The sequence below is a fragment of the Sus scrofa genome, chromosome X (genome assembly GCF_054392235.1).
Source record: "Sus scrofa isolate SSC_HxYL_T2T_F1_AM1 chromosome X, Sscrofa_HxYL_maternal_Yorkshire_Landrace_v2.0, whole genome shotgun sequence".
NCBI lineage: Eukaryota > Metazoa > Chordata > Mammalia > Artiodactyla > Suidae > Sus > Sus scrofa.
In genome coordinates, this window is record NC_139401.1 from 128,865,981 (window position 1) to 128,890,042 (window position 24,062).

The 24,062-nt window shown below is 38.5% G+C and overlaps 1 long non-coding RNA gene across 1 annotated transcript in view; it reads left to right on the forward strand.

Moving 5' to 3' along the window:
- The window catches only part of LOC110257660 (uncharacterized), a 283,513-nt gene that overhangs the window by 77,262 nt on the left and 182,189 nt on the right, over positions 1–24,062 (forward strand). Inside the window, exon 3 of the long non-coding RNA XR_002340574.2 lies at positions 3,563–3,642. This is a non-coding gene — a long non-coding RNA (uncharacterized LOC110257660). The remainder of the gene's footprint in view (positions 1–3,562; positions 3,643–24,062) is intronic.

Consider the following 24,062-nt stretch of genomic DNA (forward strand, 5'->3'; position numbering starts at 1 on the left):
CATAACTCTCCCAGAATTCAAAAAATATTACAAAGCCACAGTCATCAAAACAGTGTGCTACTGGTACCAAAACAGACAGACCAATGGAACAGAATAGAGAATCCCGAAATAAACCGGACACCTATAGTCAATTAATCTTTGACAAAGGAGGCAAGAGCATCAAATGGGAAAAAGATAGTCTTTTCAGCAAGCATTGCTGGGAAACCTGGACAGCTGCATGTAAATCAATGAAACTAGAACACACCCTCACACCATGTGCAAAAATTAAAAATTTATGTCTTAAAGACTTAAATGTAAGACAAGACACCATCAAACTCCTAGAAGAGAACATAGGCAAAACATTCTCTGACATCAGCCTTACAAATGTTTTCTCAGCTCAGTCTCCCAAACCAACAGAAATAAAAACAAAAATAAACCAATGGGACCTAATCAAACTGACAAGCTTTTGCACAGCACAGGAAAACAAAAAGATAACTTACAGAATGGGAGAAAATACTTTCCAATGATGCAACTGGCAAGGGCTTAATCTCTCAAATATACAAGCAACTTATACAACTGAACTGCTAAAAAGCCAACAACCCAATTGAAAAATGGGCCAAAGACCTGAATAGACATTTCTCCAAGGAAGATATACAGATGGCCAACAAACACATGAAAAAAGGCTCAACATCACTAATTATTAGAGAAATGCAAATCAAAACCACTATAAGGTACCACCTCACACCAGTCAGAATGGCCATCATTAATAAGTCCACAAATAACAAGTGCTGGAGGGGCTGTGGAGAAAAGGGAACCCTCCTGCACTGTTGGTGGGGATGTAAGCTGGTACAACCACTATGGAGAACAGTATGGAGCTACCTTAGAAATCTATGCATAGAACTACCATATGACCCAGAAAGCCCACTCTTGGGCATATATCTGGACAAAACTTTCCTTAAAAAAGACACATGCACCCGCATGTTCATTGCAGCCCTATTCACAATAGCCAGGACATGGAAACAACCCAAATGTCCATCAACAGATGATTGCATTAGGAAGAAGTGGTATGTATACACAGTAGAATACTACTCAGCCATAAAAAAGAACAAAATAATTCCATTTGCAGCACCATGGATGGAACTAGAGACTCTCACACTGAGTGAAGTAAGTCAGAAAGAGAAAGACAAATACCGTATGATATCACTTATATCTGGAATCTAATATATGGTACAAAGGAACCTTTCCACAGAAAAGAAAATCATGGACTTGGAGAATAGACTTGTGTTTGCCAATTGGGAAGGTGAGGGAGTGGGGTGGTTGGGGAACTTGGGGTTAATAGATACAAACTATTGCCTTTGGAATGATTAGCAATGAGATCCTGTTGTGTAGCACTGGGAACTATGTCTAGTCACTTATGATGGAGCATGATAATGTGCAAAAATAGAATGTGTACATGTATGTATAACTGGGTCACCATGCTGTACAGTAGAAAAAAAATTGTATTGGGGAAATAAGTATAAAAAAATTTAAATCAGTACACTACCTTAAAAAATTATCTTGCTGGAGTTCCCTGCTAGCCTAGCAGTTAGGAATCCAGCTTTGTCACTGCTGTGGCTCAGGTCACTTTTGTCTCTCAGGTTTGATCCCTGGCCTGCATGCCATGGGTGTGGCCAAAAAGAAAGAACAAAAAAACTATCTTGTTTCTCCCCAGTTTTACCTAGAAGGAAATGAAAATATCATACTAATATTTTCATTGGCATTCTTTATTCTGTAAGATAGGCATGCTAGCTTGCAAGAAAATATTCATGGGATGAATTTTGTCCTCTCTTCCTTAAACTCATATATTGAAGTCCTAACTCCAATACCTCAAAGTGTGGCAGTATCTGGAGACAGGGTCATTACAGAGGTAACAAGTTAAAATGAAGTCACTCGGGTGGGCCCTAATCCAATATGAGTAGTGTCCTTATAAAAAGAAATGTGACATAGACATGCACAGAAAGAAGACAAGGTGAAGATAGAGGGAGAAGTTGGCTGTTGAGAGGGGCCTGGAACAGACTTTCCCTTACAGCCCTCAGAAGGAACCAACCCTACTGACACCTTGATTTTGGAATTCCAACCTCCAGAAATGTGGCATAATAAATTTTTATGTTTTAGCCACCCAGTGTGTGGTACTTCATTGCAGCAGCCCTAGAAAATGAATGTAGTACATGAGACTACACAATTAATAAGTGGCAGAATCAAGATTAAAATCCTTAACGCATTGGGTGACTCATCCTGAGACTAGGAGAATCTGTGCCCTGAAAGCGCCATCACAGGACACAGCAGACAGGAGTCAAGGGCAAGGATCTAACAGTCATGCTCACTGAGACACGTCATCTGAGCTGTAAATTCTTCTCAGTTTGACTGCTCTCAACCAGTCACCAAATCTCTAGTCAGTCTCCTCTCCCCATACCACCCCTGCCTACCTGGATTCCTGCCATTGTTACCCAAGGAGTCTCTAGAAGCCTCTGGTCTCCTCTCATCTAATCTCTACACTAAAATAAAAGCCCTTCAAGACCTTACTTAACCTACTTTTCTAGCCTCTTCTCTCTGTGTTTCCTAAATTCACACACACACTGACCACTGGCAACTCTCTGATGTGCCATGGTCACTCTGACCCCCTGGGCATTTACCCATGCAGACGCTAGGGCTTGTAGGAGTGTAGCCAGCTGCCTCTAATAGCAACTTCAAGTGCTGCATAATCCTTTTGTACACAGTGGCCTGAGGCAACCACAGGTCCTGCTTTTCTTTTCTGCCCAGTGACCTATACTCATCCTTTCAGACCAGCTCTGAGGTCTCCTCCATTCTCTCATCTTCCCCAATGCCCCAAGCAAAGTTAGTTTCTCCCGCTTCATACTTGTATTATGTAGTTCTTGTTTCATGGCAGAATAATTTAATATTACATTGATGCAACAATTCTGTCAGATTTCAAATGTAGACAAAACCTGGATTCAAATCTCAGATCTGCTGTTTACAAGCACTGTTTTTTCATTTGGCAAATTTCTTAACTCCTGTAAGCCTCACTTTTCTCATCTTCAAAAATACCATATGATTTTACTTAAATGTGGAATCTAAAAATAAAACAAGTAAACCAAAACCCAGACTCATAGATACAAAGAACAAATTGATGGTCACCAGAGGAGGGGGAGGTGTTGAGTCAATGGGATTAAGAGATATAAACTTCCAGTTATAAAGTAAATAAATAATGTGAGTGTAATGTACAGCATAAGGAATATTGTCATTAATATTATAATACTTTGTATATTTATATTATTATAACTTTCTATATGACAGATGGTAACCATTTCACAATGTATACAAATGCCAAAATCACTATGTTGTATACTAGAAACTTGTATAATACTATGTCAATCATGCTTCAATAAATATTATATTATGTATAATTCTAAAAATATAAAGGTGACATTAAAAGCAATATTCAGAGAAAGAAGAGTAATGGAAACCCAGTTTGCACAGAGTGGAAGCTTAAAAATGTTACAGAGAAGGCAGAACCACTGATTTTGGTTCTATTTACATTTTCTAGGTCAATTATCTTCACATTGGAAAGGAGTGAACAAACATCACTATTTTGATGGAACTGAGCTCCTAACTAGTAGAGTAATGGTAAGGAAACATCTGTCTTTAAATCATCACTTAATATTTAAATGCAGAAAAGGATATTTTAAAACAAAAGTTTTGTATATTTGATCACACACTCTCTCTCTCTCTATATATATATATACACACATACTATATATATATATATATATGAACTATTGTGCTATGCTTCTGAAACTAATGCAACATGTTAATCGATGGCACTTCAATAAAAAATAATAATATTTGCATTTCTTTAATAATTAGTGATGTTGAGCATTTTTTCACATGGCTGTTGGCCAACCATATGCATTCTCTGGAGAAATGTCTATTTAGGTCTTCTGCTCATTTTTCAATTGGGTTGTTTCTTTTTTTGCTGTCGAGTGGTATGTGTTGTTTGTATATTTTGGAGATTAAGCCCTTGTCGGTTGCACTGTTTTAAATTATTTTCTCCCATTTCATAGGTATCTTTTTTTATGGTTTCCTTTGCTGTGCAAAAGCTTGTCAGTTTGATTAGGTCCCATTGGTTTATTTTTGCTTTTATTTCTGTGGCCTTGGGAGGCTGACCTAAGAAAACATTTGTACGGTTGATGTCAGAGAATGTTTTGCTTATGTTCTCTTCTAGTAGTTTTATGGTGTCTTGTCTTTTGCTTAAGTCTTTAAGCCATTTCGAATTTATTTTTGCACATGGTATGAGGGTGTGTTCTAGTTTCATTGATTTACATGCAGCTGTCCAGGTTTCCCAGCAATGCTTGCTGAGAAAACTGTCTTTTTCCCATTTGATGTTCTTGCCTCCTTTGTCAAAGATTAATTGACCATAGGTATCTGGGTTTATTTCTGGGTTCTCTATTCTATTCCATTGGTCTGTATGTCTGTTTTGGTACCAGTACCACACTGTCTTGATGACTGTAGCTGTGTAATATTGTCTGAAGTCTGGGAGAGTTATGCCTCCTGCTTTTTTTTTTTCCCCCTCAAGATTGCTTTGACAATTCTGGGTCTTTTATGGTACAATGAGGTACCACCTCACACTGGTCAGAATGGCTATCATTAATAAGCCTACAAATAACAAATGCTGGAGAGGGTGTGAAGAAAAGGGAACCCTCCTACACTGTTGGTGGGAATGTAAATTGGTACAACCACTATGGAAAACAGTATGGAGGTTCCTCATTTATTCACAGATTGTTAGACCTCAAATTGATCCTTGAGCTTATCTCTTCCTTTCTATTAGGTTTTCTCTAACCCCTGCAGCAGAGCCATTATTCTGTACGGCTATATCACTGACCAGAAGTTTTCATTTTTAGTCAATTTAAAATAATCCATCTTCTCAAATAATCAGTCATTTTGACCAGTGTCTTCTCTACCAACTTATTTGTGGACCATATTTCAGGAAATGCATGTAGAACCTCTTACCCTTACTGTTATCACTGTGAGACAAAACAAAGCAAAACAAAACAAAACGTCTTTCTCTGCAGCAGTGGTGCAAAGTCCAGTGTTGGGCCTTGCATGAGAACACTTGATACAGCTAGCTAGTAGTCTTTTCTCCTTGTTTCTTTCTAATCACTCATTAAGAAGCATTCCCATAGTAATCAGGGAAATGCAAACCAAAACCACAATGAGATACCACTTCATACGCACTAGGATTGCCCAAATAAAAAAGACGGACAACAGCCAAGTGTTGGTGAGGATGTAGAGAAATTGGAACTCCCATACACTGCTGTAGAAATGTAAAATGGTACAGCTGCTTTGGAAAACAGTTTGGCAGTTCCTCAAAATGTTAAATATTAAAGTATCTTTAAAAAAATAAAAAATAAAGTATCTTATGATCCAGCAATTCCACTCCTAAGCATATCCCCAAAAGAATTAAAAACAAGTTTGCATACATAAATTTGTACGTAAATATTAATAGCAGTATATTCATAACTGCCAAAAGTGGAAACAACCCAGATATCTATTAGCTGATGAGAAGATAAACAAAATGCAGTGCATCCATACAAGGGAATTTTATTGGGCTATTAAAATGAAAGAAGTACTGAGACATGCTACAACATAGATGAACACTGAAAACTTGATGCTAAGTGAAAGAAGCCAGTCACAAAGGACGCATATTATTTTTTTGTTTTATTTTATTTTTTATTTATTTATTTATTTATTTATTTATTTATTTATTTATTTTTTGGTCTTTTTGCTATTTCTTGGGCCGCTCCCGCGGCATATGGAGGTTCCCAGGCTAGGGGTCGAATCGGAGCTGTAGCCACCGGCCTACGCCAGAGCCACAGCAACGTGGGATCCGAGCCGCGTCTGCAACCTACACCACAGCTCACGGCAACGCCGGATCGTTAACCCACTGAGCAAGGGCAGGGACCGAACCTGCAACCTCATGGTTCCTAGTCGGATTTGTTAACCACTGCGCCACCACGGGAACTCCAGGACGCATATTGCATGATTCCATTTATATGAAATTTATATTATCAGTAAATCTATAGAGGTAGAAAGTAGATTAGTGATTTCCCAGGGATGGAGAGGGTGATGGGAGGTTTGGGAGTAATAAATGAGTAATGCAGGGATTCTTTCAAGGAAATGAAGATGGTGGTGGTGGTGATGGTTGCACAACTCCATGAGTATAGTAAGAACCATTGCATCATGCACTTTAAATGAATGAATTGTATGTTGTGTTCATTGTAGCTCTATAAAGTTGTTATAAAGAAAAAAAAGCATTCCATCCCAGGGAATCCTGAGGTCAGGGACCAGACCAGATTCTTTCATATCTTGAGGTCTATTTTATCACAATTTATTTTTCAATCTCTAGCACCTTCTGGATTTACTGAGTACAGCTGGTTCTTTTAAGCTCTGTTTCTCTATACACAAATGAGATTATTTTTTGCCACAAAAACATCATGTTATAAATCTGAATGCATTTATGAGGATATGAATTACTGAAATTAACATGTTCTCTTGCAAGACTATTTTCTGCTTTGGGGGACGCTTCCCAGACAGGTCAGAATCCCCTTCTCTGGCCACTTTTAAAAATGTGGAGATAGGAAGGTGCAGAGCTGGTTCACAAATACAAATGTGAGTTTCACCTGCAGCTTAATCCCTCCAATAGCTACAGCTATCAATGCTGATCGCCCACCATACAGGTATGCAGCAAGCACTTCATTCTATTGTAATATACTATAGAGGCTCATTCCTGCCTAGTGGAAGCGCAAAGGGACATCAATTCTCTTTATATGGATATTTTTATTTAAGATAGATCACTATGTAGATCATGTTTTTTCCCCTAAGATTCTAAAATCTTAAATGTATGACCAATTTCATATAATCTATGGTGTCTGTAGTCCATGAATTAGAAAGTAACATTTTTATATGCATGGATTGAGAAATGAATGCAGAGGAAAATGATATAAATAATATCGCAATCAATTTTCTCTGAGCACTGATATAAATTGCATTTGGCTATGCTTTTCTTAAGTCCTGATTGCATTGTCACACCCGAGATTTCTCAGCAGATATGCCTGCACTTCCAAATGAAAAGGCAAACACAACTGATAGTCTAACATATTTTAATATGTGATTTAATTGCTAAGTAAAATAAGCCATGTCATAAGAATAGAATTGAAAAATAGACATGCCCATACAATATCCCTATGGCCACTCATTTTTCTGAATTCCCTTTGTAATATTTTATTTTATTTTATTTTATTTGCTTTTTAGGGCTGCACCTGCAGCATATGGAGGTTCCCAGGCTAGGGGTCCAATCAGACCTACAGCTGCCAGCCTACACCACAGCCACAGCAACATCAGATCTGAGTCACATCTGTGACCTATACCACAGCTCATGGCAACACAAGATCCTTAACAAACTGAGTGAGGCCAGGGATCGAACCCACAACCTTCTGGTTCCTAGTCGAATTCATTTCCACTGCACCACGACAGGAACTTTGCGTTTGTAATATTTTAAATATTAAAGTATCTTTGGGTATTTACCATAACGGTAAAAACATAACTTCTCTGATTCAGCAGAGTCATGTGTAACGTTTAGCTGATTTTTGATTTTTAGCCATCAGGGAGAGCATAAGATAGTAATGTAAAGGGAGAAAATTAAGTCAGCCCCCCCTTATATAAAAATATAGGGGTTTTATACTGAGTCCTTAAACGTACAAATTTCAAAGGGCCCCCACTGCTGGGATCTTCCAGAGCTCAGAAGCCAATGTTCTTACAGCTCATCTGTCATTTAGTACATAGATACTCTGCTCTGTTTTTCTACCTGCAGACACTTCAGACAGCAAATGTGTGAGGGTTTCCCACACACACACACCAACCAGTTCTCCGCCTTCCAGATACCAAATGGGTGTCCCACAGTTCAATCCAACTCTCTGACAACAACTACCTGGAGTTCACAGCAGACTCCACAGGTAAAGGGTTTAGTCCCGAGAGACTGCTCCCCACTTCAGACACCACTTACAAGTCTCTCAGGCCTCCCATCCTTCCAACAGACTATCTACTAGCATGACCCCCTCCTCAGGTTTGATTTTTCTACAAGAGTCCACCAAACCCAGGAAAACGGTTTATTTACTATTAAATAAAAGATACAACTCAGGAACAGTCAAATGGAAGAGATGTGTAGGGCAAAGGATGGGAGGCAAGATTACAGAGCACGCTCCCAGCAATTCATTGAACCCTGTCATTTAGGATTTTTATGGAGGTTCTATTACATGGACATAATTGATCAACTTATTGGCCATGGGTGATTAACTCAATCTACAGCCCTTCTCTCTTCCCAGGAGGTTGAGGGGTGGGGCAACAAGTTCCCACCCTCTAATCATATTTTTGTCTCCCTGGTAACCCTGTCAAGATGCTCTCTAGGGCTCCCCAGCCACTTACCATCTCATTAGCATACAGAAAGGCACCCTTATCACTCCTGATTTTCCAAGGGTCTTAGAAATTCTTGTATCAGGAACTGGGACTAAGAGCAACTATTATAACAAATTGATGCTCCTGTCACAACTATCACTCAGGAAATCACAAGAGTTTTGGGGAGCTGTGTGCCAGGAACCAGAAACAAAGACAAAATATATATTTCTTATTATATCACAACATCACAGATACCAAGATTGCTTCTTTATTTGTTGAAGCTACAGGATCTATAAAAGCACTTTATACCCCAAACAAGGTCATAAGATCATGTGTTTGCATCACTTTGGAAATTAAATCACACTGTTCTAGGTCCTAAACAACAGGAATTAATAAGATATGGATCATCACCCCTCCTCCCATGCAGTCCAGTGACAAAAACTAATATGATTTGTGAAATTATAACAAGGCCCAATTAAACAAACACTACCCATAGAAATATAAGGAAAATACTAGATATTGTAATTACTGACTATAATTGAGAAACTGAATGAATGCTGTCATTCTTTGCTGTTGTTTTGTGTTCATCTTTTCCTATTTCTGAGCTTGGGGTTACCCAAAACAAGAGTTCCCTTCGTCCATTGGAAACCTTTTGACATTTGAATGGTGACATATTTTCCAATGTTTCTAAAGCAGCAAAAGCCCAAGAGACAGCCCTGTATGTGAAAAATAATAGTGAAAAGGATTTCAAGTGTGAGCACCTAAAGCAAAACTCACAGAGAGGGAGTAGAGATTCTGGTTCAAGGCAAAGACTAGAGTCACAGTGCTTGAATTTAAATCTGGATTCCTCCTCACTAGTTAAATAATCTTGGGTAAGTTAATAAACCCTTCTGCCTCAGTTTTACTATCTGTAAAATGGGTGCCATAGTAGTACTTTTTAGAATTGAGTTAATGTAAAGCAATTAGAATGATATTTAGCAAATAGTGAGGTGCTCCATAATCTCAGCCATTATCCTTATTAATGTTAAAACCTGGGATCATCATACTTAAATTCATAATCAAAAGAATACCTTGAAGTTCCCTTCGTGGCTCAGTGGTTAACGAATCCGACTAGGAACCATGAGGTTGCGGGTTCGATCTCTGCCCTTGCTCAGTGGGTTGAGTATCCAGTGTTGCCGTGAGCTGTGGTGTAGGTGGCAGACACAGCTCGGATCCTGCGTTGCTGTGGCTGTGGTGTAGGCCGGCGGCTACAGCTCCGATTGGACCCCTAGCCTGGGAACCTCCTTATGCTGCGGGAAGTGGCCCAAGAAATGGCAAAAAGACGGAAAAAAAAAAAAAAAGAATACCTTAAGAAAGTACTTGGCAAAATGCAAATAAATAGATACAATAATGTCTGACAGTGTGCTATTTATGATAGTAAGGGGAAAAGAAAACCAAAATGTATAACAACAAGGAAGTGGCTAAATTAATTCTGGTTCATCCATACAATGAAATATATTGCAGCTATTAAACATGATAAAATGTATACAAATATGTATATTTTAGGACAAAACTATATCATCTACATTTATTTATATGGAAAGAGAAAAACAGATGACAATTAAACTGGGTGATCTCATTTTAATAAAATATGAGTACATGCATGTAGAAAGGACCTCATTAATTGTAGGGAACAAAGAATCTCTGGAGGCACATATAACAAAATTTAACTGTACTTTAGGCGGTAGGGTCAATAATGATTTTTCCTCTTCTTTTTGATCACCTATATCTTATGAATTTTTTATAATGGACAAGTAAGACATGTATGATACTTTTAAAAAAAAACTTTCAAAAAGAAAAAAAATGTTTTTGAGTTTTCCGCTTAGATGACTTGTGGGAGAACAGTGGTACTAATTTTTTTTTTTTTTTTTTTGGTAGGGAGTGTAAGAAACTTGTTTAAAATCAGTTAGCAGATCCAATGTTACATGAATTAAACTCCAGTGAGGTGTGTCTATTTAGACACGTCGTTTCAGCTCAATTTGTGTCTGTAAATATAGAATTCAACAAAATGTTTTTGTTTGTTTAATCTGGCTATAAGGCAAAATTGGTAGTTTGACTAAAAGTTTCAATGTTGCTAAAACTTTAACTTACTTTTGTGTAAAATTCTTTTATACTGATTCCTCTTGCAACTATCAGCCCCAGAATGCAAGGATGCACTGATCCCCTTTTAACCCCCAAGTCAACTTGAAAACTCCTGAGAATCCCCTGAGCCCAAATCAGGTAGATGGGAGTTTCCAAAGGACCTCACCAAATGGAGGGGAGAGTTCAAGAACTAGGAGTGGGCAGGATGTAAGCAGAGCCTGAATAACCCAGGCAAATTTTGCTTCTTCTCACATTGGGTTTGCTTTCCTCTGTCTTACGTCTGTCTGTTCTCCCTATTGCCCGCTCCATTTCAAAGTGGAGGGTTCAGACTCACCACAGTGTTGCTGCCTCCTAAACACCTAGACACCCTCATCGGCTAGCCTCTGCTCTGCACTGCGGGGGACCCCAGCCACATGTGGTCGTGTAAACCGAAGTTTACGTCAATTTAAATAGAAACTGACACAACACTGTAAATCAAGTATATTCCATTATAAAATAAAAATTAAATTAAAAAGAAAAAATAGAATTTAAAATTTAGTTCCTCAGTTTCACTAGGCTTATTTCAAGGACTCAGTAGTCAAATATGGCCAGCAGCCTAGAACCTATGTATCACCACAGAAAATTCTACCTAGAATCTTGACCAAGAGTTTGTCACTGCCCTCAAACATATGAAAAACCCTCGGACAATTCTGGCTTCCGTTATGAAGACTGTATTTTTCCTCCAGATAATTTATCAGTGCCAGGAATTACTTTCCCCTCCAGGTGGGACACCCCTCCCTGTGTCTGTTCTCTCATCTCAACTCGTACTGATTCATTTTCTATCCCCTCACCAGAGAGCCACTATAACTGTCACTCAACGGAAGTTATCCACTTCAGGAGTAAGGCTGTTATGTCACAACCAGTTCTCTTTAGGGCTGAATCCCTCCCTTTGAGTGGAATTCCACAAACAGGAGGCTCTGGTCATTCCAGCAACACTGAAAAAAAAATTAGCTGAGGTGTCCACTCATAACTAAGTTATCCTGGTATTTTGCTTTATTTTTCAAAATGAGGCTTGCTGCACACCTCTCATCCTGCAATGACTGTGTAATCAATCGTCACTGCCTTGATTCCGTAACTTTCTTTGATTCTTCCTCAGATTTTGCATAATATGGAGCTTTCACACAAAGCCCATCTCCTGGGTAATTGGAACTCTTCTGCAGCTTGTGAGGGTGTATCTCCTGAAAAGAACTTCTTTCAGGCTTTTTGGTTTACAGTCCTCACCAAATTCATAAGCATGAATTATTCCACTGAGTGTCACTTTGGGGAGAATATTTTCCTTCGTGTACAGAGAAGTTTCTTTAATGACTCAGCCTTTCTCAAGGTTTGTTTGTTTGTTTGTTTGTTTTCTGCCTCTTACATACCTGGGGTGCTCATTAAAAACGAACTGATCTAGACTAATTTCTTACACCTTTAAAGTGGCCCCACTGAGTCACAGATTCAAATGTTTTAGTGCCATCCATGACTTTCAAACTCTGAGCATGACCTTCTAGTGACCCAGTGTGGTGTGTGCAAGCACATGAACACACACACATGTATGCATGCATGCAAACACACGCTGAAGTGTCAAACTAATACTTGCCCTTACTTAATGTGACACACTCAAAAATATTCTATTTATTTTGTTCCATTAATTTTAAATTTTTTATTTCATCACATAATGAATTACACACTGCCATGGTATATTAGTGTGGACTGTTATGATTGTTAGAGAAATTTAATTTAATGTGGCTGAGGTAAAGGAGTATGTTTGAAAGGCTGAGAAGTGTTCATAAAAATGAAAGAAGAAATGAAAAACCAAATTTCCAGAGAAGGTAATAGCCAAAAACACTCTGGAACTAGAAGCAGGGGCTTGACCACTGTTAGAATGTGGCACTTTCGTCTCTCTTTTTCTCTTTCTCTCTGCTCTCTTCTCTCTTCTGTCCTCTAATTGGTCTACTTTGGGATATGTACCCTCTCCCCAAACTGACAACTGAGTCTTGTGCCTGGCTTTTTAAGGTCATGTGAGCACTCCTTTGAAATGTGGGCAGCACTCTGGAAGAAGAAGTAGAAGAAGAAGTAGTTTCTGTGAGGAGGAGGTGATAGCACAGATGTCACAATCACTGGAAGCCAGATAGCCATGTCAATTTAGAAAAAATTCATCTCACTCCTTGATTGCCTAACAGAAACATTCTTTCTATAACATGCTTTAAAAAATAGCCCCCTTCCCAGTGTCATTAACACCAAGAATAATACCCTTTTCCCACATGAAACTATAAACAGCCTCGGCCTCCCCCTATGCGAGACAACCCAGAGTTGGTCAGACATGGCCACAGTATCATCTCTAAGTCTAGGATCTCAAAGTGACACCTATTCCTCTTGGCCAAGTTCAAATGTTGTTCGTTATGGTCATGTACCCTATGATTCAATAAGAAATGTAACCAGTTGCAAGATAACCTGTATATAACAGTGAAACAAAACCAGAATAAGATAGCAATAACAATTCCCATTTAATAGGAGGAGAAAGTACCACATATACTTTACCCTGGTGAACAGTGATAGCAAATTGAGTTGAAGTCATTCCTTTGTTGACTAAGTTTTTGACTGGGGAAGGAATTATTTGATCAGCCAACCTCATGGCTCTTGGTTCTGCTCCTATTTTCCAAGTCCTCCAAGACTGTTCCTGCTAATAGAATTAGAGCTAATTGTAGATCACATGCTTTTGTAAGATTTGGTTCAATTTCTCCCTCCTTTGATCATAAACCATGGCTAGGCTGTGTGTGATATAAGAAAGTACAGTTGACTCTTGAACAACACAGGAGTTAGGGATACCAACCCTCCCCGCAGTCAAAAATCCACATGGCCCTTATTATCTCTATCTGCATCTGAGGTTCTGCCTATGTGAGTTCAACTAATGTCTGATTATGTGGTACTGTAGTATTTACTATTGAAAAAAATCTGCCTATAAGTACACCACTGCAGTTCAAACTCATGTCATTCAAGGGTTGACTGTAGTATATTCCATTTACGCTGTGTGTTGGGGGCCAAGGGAGAATTCCTCTAAAGGAAGGATGATAACACAGGCATAGTCACTGAGGGGATTGCTGTGATCCAGGCAGTGACCCCATTTTATATCCACTACTATTACAGATTAACTCAAATGAACAAACATTTATTGAATGCCTGCTGTGCCTGATTACTCCTCTTGGGGACTGGATTAAGCCAATATGAGTGGATGCCAGCCATAGGAGCCAACTCTGAAGAGGATTATGGCATTTGGTGACCTCATAAAGAAGTGTAGTTACTAAGGGCAGCCAGAAAATACTGGGCAGACTACAGGGCAATTTTAGCGCCACCATATGAGTTTCAAAGCTGGAGAAGCAATTGCAGCTCCAAGAGGGTAAATGCAGGGTCCAAAATAAGAACTAATGCAAGAAATAAGAAACCAGGGAAAAGGAGGGGCGAGTCAGGAGACAGCGAAATCAAGGAAAGGGGTCAAGAACTTTAGCCATGAATAGGGCTAAGGGGTTTGGAGCGCTCTCTTGCCTAGTGCTGGCTATACAGGGATGAATCAGAGTCAGAGTCATGAGTAGACAATGGGCCAACATAAAATCCAGTTTTACAAACTACACTGGTGCCAAGGTTTTGGCAGAAGTTATAGCAGTATCCTCCTTTTTGGGAATTTCACTACATACTCTGAGAAATGAGCAAGAACACAGTTCTGTAGGGCACACAGTGGTATGGTGTAGTACAAAGAATCAGAATCTAGAAAACAGAAAAATGATTTGTTTGTTAATGTATTAATTCGACAGATCATTATTGAGAGCCTATTACAGTCTAGACAGTATCCTAGGGGCTGGTGATACAGCCACAAACAAGACAAGAATCCTGCCCTCCTGGCTTCGGTTCTAGGTCTGTAAGTGTGAGACAGACATGCAGACACCACCAGGCCTCCCCAGGATCTCAGATGAAGGATTCCCTTTAGTCAGCACCCTAGCTTGTCCCAAGTACTCACAGCCTAATGGGGTCTCCTCATTAGCAGACAGTGGAACTTGGGGTGCTAAATGGCACCGTGGGTTTATGCATAGAACACTGGTGGAGATAAAAGAGCAGGGGCTGATTTCATTCTCCTCAGCACTGAGGTCTGTATTGGGAGGTAAGCAGTTGGGAATAGTTTGGGGCTAGATTCAAAATTCCTTGAGGGAAAGGATTTTGGTTCATAGATGCATCCCAGGGCTTAGAGGATTATTCAGCACTTAGTATAAACACTCAAAAATTTACTGAATGAGTGAATTAATCCATGGAGATGAGGTACTTGTGGCATCTTTTGGCACCGTATTTATAGTGAGACAGCCCACTAGTGAAAAAGGGGAAAATGTGGTCAAAGGCATTTGATGGCATAGGGTTGGAGTGGAGGGGTTTAAAGCTGTAATAGCCACACTCAGGTAAACAAATGGCATTTTTTATCTATTTTCAACAAATTGATTCATTCTTTGATGTGGCCAAAAGTACTGGTTGTTTCAGCATCTCAAGTTAGCTTCATAATACCAAAAATATTATGTATATATGTATATGAATGTATGTTAGAGGCCTTTATGAAACAGGCCAAAACATCGGAGAACCTCTCAACAGTGACACCTCCTCTAAATGATTCGTTTGCGTTCCTTTCAGTCATTGCTGACATATCATCTAGTTAATCTTCATTTTTCTTTTTTTCTTCCCTATTCTTGAGATGGATTATGACAGTATTTTTAACATTGCTAAAACAAGAGTGTTAGCAATGTGCCATTTCCCAGGGACAAACCAGAGGAGCCATTTCATGGCTATGGAGTCTCTCTACTGTCCCTGTTTAATTACGTGGATACTTTGGAAAAACAAAAATCTAAAATGCACATTTATTTGGATCTTGTTTGTACATAACTATGACCAGGATTATTTTCATATATGTTAGTAGAAGTGATCAGACAGTTTTTGACCGTAGGCTGTCCTAGATCTGTCGGTCTCTACCCAGGCCTAGCCCCAGACATTGCCCCACTTTATAAAATCAGTACTAGGAGCCCAGCCTGACAGTGCATTAGAATGATCTACCTGCCAAAAGAATATTGCCATATGCTGTAGTGTGACACACCAAAGTCCTAGAGCCCAAGGATGCAGCATGCATCTACCTTGGAAAGTGGGTGTCTTTATGACTGCCCCTCTTCTTTACCCAGGCGGTCTGGAGATAGTTCCTCACCTGTTGTATGGTCTCTGATACACCAGCCTACCTAGCCCTGCTTCTTGGCTCATCCCTGTGGCCAGAGGCTTCACCCTGATTCTCTCCATTCCTTCCTTCTAGTCAGTTTTCCCTATGGGAGCTCTCCTGACACTGCAGTCTTTGTCCCCAGCCTTGAAACTTTATTTCACATGTTGTTCTTTAGGGTTTCTTTGCCCTTGGACTCTGACCCCTATGGTGGATTCTACTCAAGTTTCATATTCTTGGAGGTGATTGTCTTAAGAATTTCTGGCCTCTCACTCTTGAGGGAAAGGAAAACTGCCTATTTTACTGGGGGAGACCTCTCTCCTGCTTCTCCCTCTGGGTCTTCCCCCATCCCACTCTTCTGTGCCATCAAGCATTTTATGTGGCCAGTATTCAGTCATGGTTTATAATAACTTCTTTCTAGGAACTATATCTGACTTGGTCACCATATCATCATCTTTTTCTTTCCATGGATATTAGTAAACATGATTGTCATTATTAAAACCATTTTGTAAATAAGGAAAATGAAACTAAAGGAGGCAAAAAAATATGCAATCATTAGATACACAATAGGCAGGCAATACAGTCGGACCTTCCTTTCTCCTGCCTTTTTTCCTTCAATCTCATTGTATCAGATGCTGACATTTCTGTTTTTAACTTAGAATATCTATAATAGTCAAATGTGTATTAAGCTTTAAAAAATTATTGACATAACACTGGTTTATAACATTATGTTAGTTTCAGGTGTGCAACGTTATATTCCTACTTTTGCGTCCACTGCAGTGTGTTAATGTAGATGGTCTCTGGGGATATTATGCTAAGTGAAAAAGTCATACAGAGAAAGACAAATACTATATGATTTCACTCATTTGTGAAATGTGTTTAGTTTTGACTTTTAAAACCACAGAAAATGACACTTGTTTATTTTATTTTTTATTGATTTTTATTAGACTATAGTTGGTTTAAAGTATTGTGTCAATTTCTGCTGTACAGCATGGTGATCCAGTCAAATATATATATTCTTTTTCTCATATTATCTGCTATCATGTTCTATCACAAGGGATTGGATATAGTTCCCTGTACAGTAGGACCTCATTGCTTATCCATTCTAAATGTAATAGTTTGCATCGACCAACCTCAAACAAATAGACATTTCTCCAAAGAAGACATACAGATGGCTGGTAAGCACACATGAAAAAATTCTCAACATTGCTAATTATTAGAGAAATTCAAATCAAACCTCTAATGAGGTACCACCTCACACCAGTCCGAATGGCTATCATTAAAAAATCTACAAATAACAAATGCTGAAGAGGGTGTGGAGAAAAAGGAACCCTCCTACGCTGTTGGTAGGAATGTAAATTGGTGCATTCACTGCGGAAAACAGTATGGAGGTTCCTCAGAAAACTAAAAATAGAATTATCATATGATACAGCAATTCCACTCCTGGGCATATATATAGACAAAACTTTCATTCAAAAAGATACATGCACCCCCATGTTCATTGCAGCATTATTCACAATAGCCAAGACATGGAAACAACCTAACATTGACAGATGAATGGATTAAGAAGATGTGATACATATAAACAATGGACTACTACTCAGCCATAAAAAAGAACAAAATAATGCCATTTGCAGCAACATGGATGCAACTAGAGATTCTCATACTAGGTGAAGTAAGTCAGAAACAGAAAGACAAATACCATATGATTATCCTTTATATCTGGAATCTAAAATATGGCACAAATGAACCTATCTACAAAATATTTATTTATTTTAAAAATATACTTGTAAGCAAATGCTTATTTAAAATTTATTTCCTGGAGTTCCCATCATGGCTCAGTGGAAATGAATCTGACTAGCATCCATGAGGATGCAGTTTTGATCCCTGGCCTCGCTCAATGGCTTAAGGATCCTGCGTTGCCATGAGCTGTGGTGTAGGTCACAGATGTGGCTCGGATCTGGCATTGCTGTGGCTGTGGCATAGGCCAGCAGCTACAGCTCTTATTTGACCCCCAGCCAGGGAACCTCCATATGCCATGGGTGCAGCCCTTAAAAATAAAATAAAATAAATTTATTTCCAATTATATGGTATGATATCAAAGTTACTACTGTTTCCAGGGTTTTTTTCTACCTGTGTAGTAAAGCTAGAGCCAGTTCCTTTAGGAAAATTCTGACTGTTGCCTGTCTGCTCCATCTCATGAGAAGAGTGAGAGAAAGCTCTTTTCTAGTATACAAAATGAACTGAATGAAGCATTTCTAAAATGAGGAGAGAGAACAAGATCAGAATAGGAATTTGGGACAGATAATTCTGACTTCTTACTGGGCAAGATAGAATCCTAATATTGAAATCAGATTTCTTCAGTACATAAAGTTTATGAATCTGATATGAATCATAGCACTTAATTAACCTCCAGGAATGTATGTTGGAGTAGAAAAGTAATACATTCAGAAGTTCAATAGTCATCATTTCTTTTTTTAATTACTCAATGAATTTTATCATCACAACCCAATTTTATAGCTTTTCCACCCCAAACCCCTACCCCATGACCCCACCCCCCAATATCATCTTTTCAATAAACATTCATTTAGCACCTTCTATATGGCAGGCATTGTTCTAAATGGAGTAGGGGGGCAGGGGATACAGCAGTGAACAAAACAGACAAAATCCCTGCTTTCCCAGAATTTATATTTTAGTTGAGACAGATAACCAATAAACAAAAACAAAGTTATTCATCAAGTAGATAATGTGTTAATAGGGAAAGGAAAGTAAAGAGGAGGGAGTTCCCGCCCCGGCACAGCAGAAACAAATTTGAGTAGGAACCATGAGGTTGCAGGTTTGATCCCTGGCCTCGCTTAGTGGGTTAAGGATCTGGCGCTGCCATTAGCTGTGGTGTAGGTCGCAGTCACGGTTCGGATCTGGCATTGCTGTGGCTCTGGCGTAGGCCGGCAGCAACAGCTCTGATTGGACCCCTAGCCTGGGAACCTCCATATGCCACGGGTGCAGCCCTAAAAAGACAAAAGACAAAAAATAAAGAAAGAAAGTAAGGATGAGGAATATATAGGGACATAAGGTATAGTATTTTATTTAGGGCACTCACAGGAGACATCAATGATTAGGTTAAATTTGATGAGAAAGTTGAATGCAGTGATTTGATCCCTGGCCTAGGAACTTCCATTTGCCACCAGTGCATCCAAAAAAAAAAAAAAAAGTGTCCTTATAAGTGAAAGAGGGAGACAGAACTGAGGGTCAAAGGAATATTGGAAGATGTGATGCTACTGGCTTTGAAGATGGTCTAAGAGGCCACTAGTGAGCAGGAAATTAAGAGAGATGGTCAGAGAGAGAACATTGGCCAGATCAGATAGGGTCTCATAGGCGATGGTTAGGCTCCTGTATTTTGTTCTGGATGACAAGGGAAACCCTTGGAAGATTGGGGCTGGAAAGATCAAGATTGGTTAATTGGAGTTAGCATCTTTGCTGACTGTAGGGAGAACAGGAATGTATTCAACAGATAGAATGTCAGATGCAGGAGGATAACATGAGTAAAACAGTGGTTGCAGGCAGTTCATGGAAGATTCAGAGCTAGAATTAGACTAGTTTACATGCTGAAGTACTGTTGAGGCCAGGGTGAGGGGCGCCTGATGTACAAAGGTAAGAATCTGGGCTATGTATTAGTAAATGAGGGGACATTGACAGTAAGGGAGGAGAGCAGAAAGAAATATGATAAAATCAGTTTTAAAGAAGTTGGTATATTATGAATGCAATTTATATGAGACTGGACTCAGGGACAGTTTAGTAATTTGTGACCATAGTGCATATGAAATTGAGTGCAGGGTAAAGGTTATTTTCTTCATAATTTGAGAGGAAAAACACAGTGCTGTTCATTCTAAAAAATAGATTGAATGCCTGTACTGATGGCCTTCTTCCATTTTACCTGTGTAGATCAAGACAATAAAAAGAGCGAGTTGGGTTTTTGTTCTCTTCAATTGAAATTTAAAAACCCTATTTTCTGATTAGAAACCTCAAATGACCAGTGGTCATACATTTAAGTTAAAATGTATCTTCACTGTCGCTTAATATAGTCCCATTTTGGAAGTAGTAATTGCTAATGTTGTTCATGAAAATATTTGCTTTATACTGCTACGTGAAATGGCTTTTGTAGAAGTATCTCCCCTTTATAATAGAAAATATCAAAATTGATAGAGGATGTGAAAAATATCAATATTTATCTACTTTATAAATTAAATACTTTAATTAAAATACAATGGAGCCTTGATCAACATGGGCTTGAGCTGTGTGAGTCTACTTACACTTGAATTTTTTTTTTTTGGTAGTAAATAAGTATTACACAATCCATGGTTGGTTGAATCTGAAGATACAGAAAAACCAGACCTGGAAGACTGACTATAAATTACATGTGGATTTCCAGTAGTGCAGAGGGTCTGCAGCCCTAAGCCCCATGTTCTTCAATGGTCAACGGACTATCACATATTGGAAATCTATGGGAAAAAAATAAATGTTTACCAAAACCTCACACTTTATAGAAAAACTAACTCAAAATGTATCATGGTCTTAAATGTAAAATGTAAAGCTATAAAACTTATAGATAGCAGCATAGGAGACCTATGGCTTCAGGACCTAGGGCTATGCAAAAAGTTCTTAGACTTGAAACCAGAAGTATGGTCCATAAAAAGTAAGACTGATAATTTGGACCTCATCAAAATTTAGAACTTTTCCTCTGTGAAATACTGTTAAGATGATGAAAAGACAAGCTAGCAAGTGGGAGAAAATATTTGCAAGCCATATTATCTGACAAGAGACTAGCATGTAGACTATATAAACGTTTCTCAAAACTCAACAGAAGAAAAACAAGCAATCTAATTTAAAAGTGGGCCAAAAAACACGAAAGAATATTTCATCAAAGATGATATATAGGTGGACTATAAGCATGTTAAAAGAGATTCAGCATCATTAGCCATCTAGGGAAATGAAAATTAAATCCACAATGTAATATCATTATGTACCTGTCAGAATGGCTAAAATAAAGAAAGTTACAACACCAAATGCTGGTGGGATGTGGACAAACTGGATCACTCATACATTGCTGGTGAGAGTGTGAAGTAGTACTTTGCCAAACAGGTTGTCAGTTTTCTTTAAAAACTAAACACACAACCACCATATGATACAGCAGTTGCAGTCCTAGGCATTTATCCATGAAAAATGAAAACTTATGTTTATACAAAAACCTGTACACAAATATTTGTAACAACTTTTTGTTTGTTTGTTTAACATCCAGGAACTGGAAACAACCTAAATATTTTTCAACATGTTAATGGATAAGCAAACTGTGATACATGCTCAAATATCTTAACATCTTGAAAAAATAATAACCAAAGCTCCCTTGACCCCACTTTGCCTGCTTTCCAGCTACAGTCCCATCTGTCTACCATTCTTCACAGAGTAACTCGCCTAAAATACTGTCTATATTCTTTATCACCACTCCATCACCTGCTCTTCATTCTTCAACCCTTCCAATCCTGCCTCTTAACACACCATTCACCCAAAATGGTATTGATCATAGTCACTCATGACCTCTATTCTGCAATGTCAATGATCACTCTTCTGTCCCAGTGTTGCTAGACCTCTCGGCAGCATTCCACACAGCTGACCAGCTCCACCTGCACCCTTTTTAAAAATCTTGGCTTCCATGATATATCAAACATTCCCCCCACCAGCTCCCTAGCTATTTGTTTTCAGTTCTCCTTTTTGTCTCTTCCTCCTCAGCTCTATCTCTATGGCTCTGTACTAGACCTGCCTTTCTTCCACCATTAACTTAATCACTAACTACATTCAAGCTACACTGGATTTCTTTCTAATCCTTGAATGTGCCAATTCCATTCTCACCTTGAGGTGCTTGTCTTGTTCCCTAGAACATTATTCCACAAGACCTTCATATTACATTTGCCTTCACCATATCCAGTCTTTCCTTACATGTCTCTCCATCTTTGAATCTTCTGTCATTAATATTTTAGTTCACATACCTTTATTGAGGGTATCCCTAACCTCGGTCTGAATTAGCTCCCCCCTCCAATTATCTTTCTTCTAACTTATTTTTTCCTAATACTTCTAACTAACTAAACTCATCTTACTTATTCATTCATTTATTTTCTCTTAGCTGCCCCCATCCCCACTAGAATGTAAACTCAATGAAAGTTGAGTGACTTGTACCAATATCTTTAGAACCTACAAGAGTGCTTTATTCATACCACAGAATCAGTAAATATTTAAGGAATAAATGAAAGACTATATTACAAACATACCCTTTAAATGGAAATCCTATGAAAAATAAGAGATTAGCTGGTCCTTAAACAAGTGCTTCATTTATAGCAAAAGTGGAATTATATTTGTAAGGAGTTCTTAAGTATTATATCTGCTATCATGTATTTAATGAATTCACTTAGTACTACTTCAATATGTCAAGTTAGAAGCTTTAAATAGCATTTGGGAATGAAATCTTCTCTTACAATTTTATTAGAAAGTCTGTGTTCAAACAAAGCCCTCATCTTTGAACTTTAATTGGATTTGGAGTGATCATTTGGAGGCTTGTTTATTTGTTGGTCAAAAGGATAGACTTTATGGTTATTTTGTTTCCCAGTGCAACCAAGAATATCAATCATTCAGCATAGAGACCAAAATTAAAGAACTATAGAGCTAATAATTATGGCTTTAAAAGTAAATAAGAAAGGGATACAGAACAAATTAATCAAAACGCGGTAATGTGAAAGCAGTACTAAGTCCATGAGCCAGGAGCATAGGGGTCAAAGAGGGAGAGAAGTATTATGTGTTATGAAATTAGAAAAAGAGAAATGTAGCTACTTTTTCAATCATGGTCATCTGAAAAATCATTTTAAGATAAATGAAACTTAACTCGATGCATTAATATTTTTATTTACTGAATGAAATTTTTTTTCCCCACTGTTCAGCTTGGGGATCAAGTTATTCTTACATGTATACATTTTTCCCCCACCCTTTGTTCTGTTGCAATATGAGTATCTAGACATAGTTCTCAATGCTACTCAGCAGGATCTCCTTGTAAATCTATTCTAAGTTGTGTCTGATAACCCCAAGCTCCCGATCCCTCCCACTCCCATCAGGCAGCCACAAGTCTATTCTCCAAGTCCATGATTTTCTTTTCTGTGGAGATGTTCATTTGTGCTGGATATTAGATTCCAGTTATAAGTGATAACATATGGTATTTATCTTTGTCTTTCTGACTCATTTCACTCAGGATGAGAGTCTCTAGTTCCATCCATGTTGCTGCAAATGGCATGATGTCATTCTTTTTTATGGCTGAGTAGTATTCCATTGTGTATATATACCACATCTTCCGAATCCAATCATCTGTCGATGGACATTTGGGTTGTTTCCATGTCCTGGCTATTGTGAATAGTGCTGCAATGAACATGCGGGTGCATGTGTCTCTTTTAAGGAGAGTTTTGTCCGGATAGATGCCCAAGAGTGGGATTGCTGGGTCATATGGAAGTTCTATGTATAGATTTCTAAGGTATCTCCAAACTGTTCTCCATAGTGGCTGTACCAGTTTACATCCCCACCAGCAGTGCAGGAGGGTTCCCTTTTCTCCACAGCCCCTCCAGCATTTGTTGTTTGTGGATTTATTAATGATGGCCATTCTGACTGGTGTGAGGTGGTATCTCATGGTAGTTTTGATTTGCATTTCTCTTATAATCAGTGATGTTGAGCATTTTTTCATGTGTTTGCTGTCCATCTGTATATCTTCCTTGGAAAAATGTCTATTCAGGTCTTTTGCCCATTTTTCCATTGATTGGTTGGCTTTTTTGCTGTTGAGTTGTATAAGTTGCTTATATAGTCTAGAGATTAAGCCCTTGTCCATTGCATCATTGGAAAGTATTTTCTCCCATTCTGTAAGTTGTCTTTTTGTTTTCTTTTTGTTTTCCTTTGCTGTGCAAAAGCTTTTCAGTTTGATTAGGTCCCATTGGTTTATTTTTGCTCTTATTTCTATTGCTTTGGGAGACTGACCTGAGAAAATATTCATGATGTTGATGTCAGAGAGTGTTTTGCCTATGTTCTCTTCTGGGAGTTTGATGGTGTCCTGTCTTACATTTAAGTCTTTCAGCCTGAATGAAATATTTTTAAAAGGCATTGCATCCTTTTTTGCCTGGAAACTTCTTCATCGTTCACA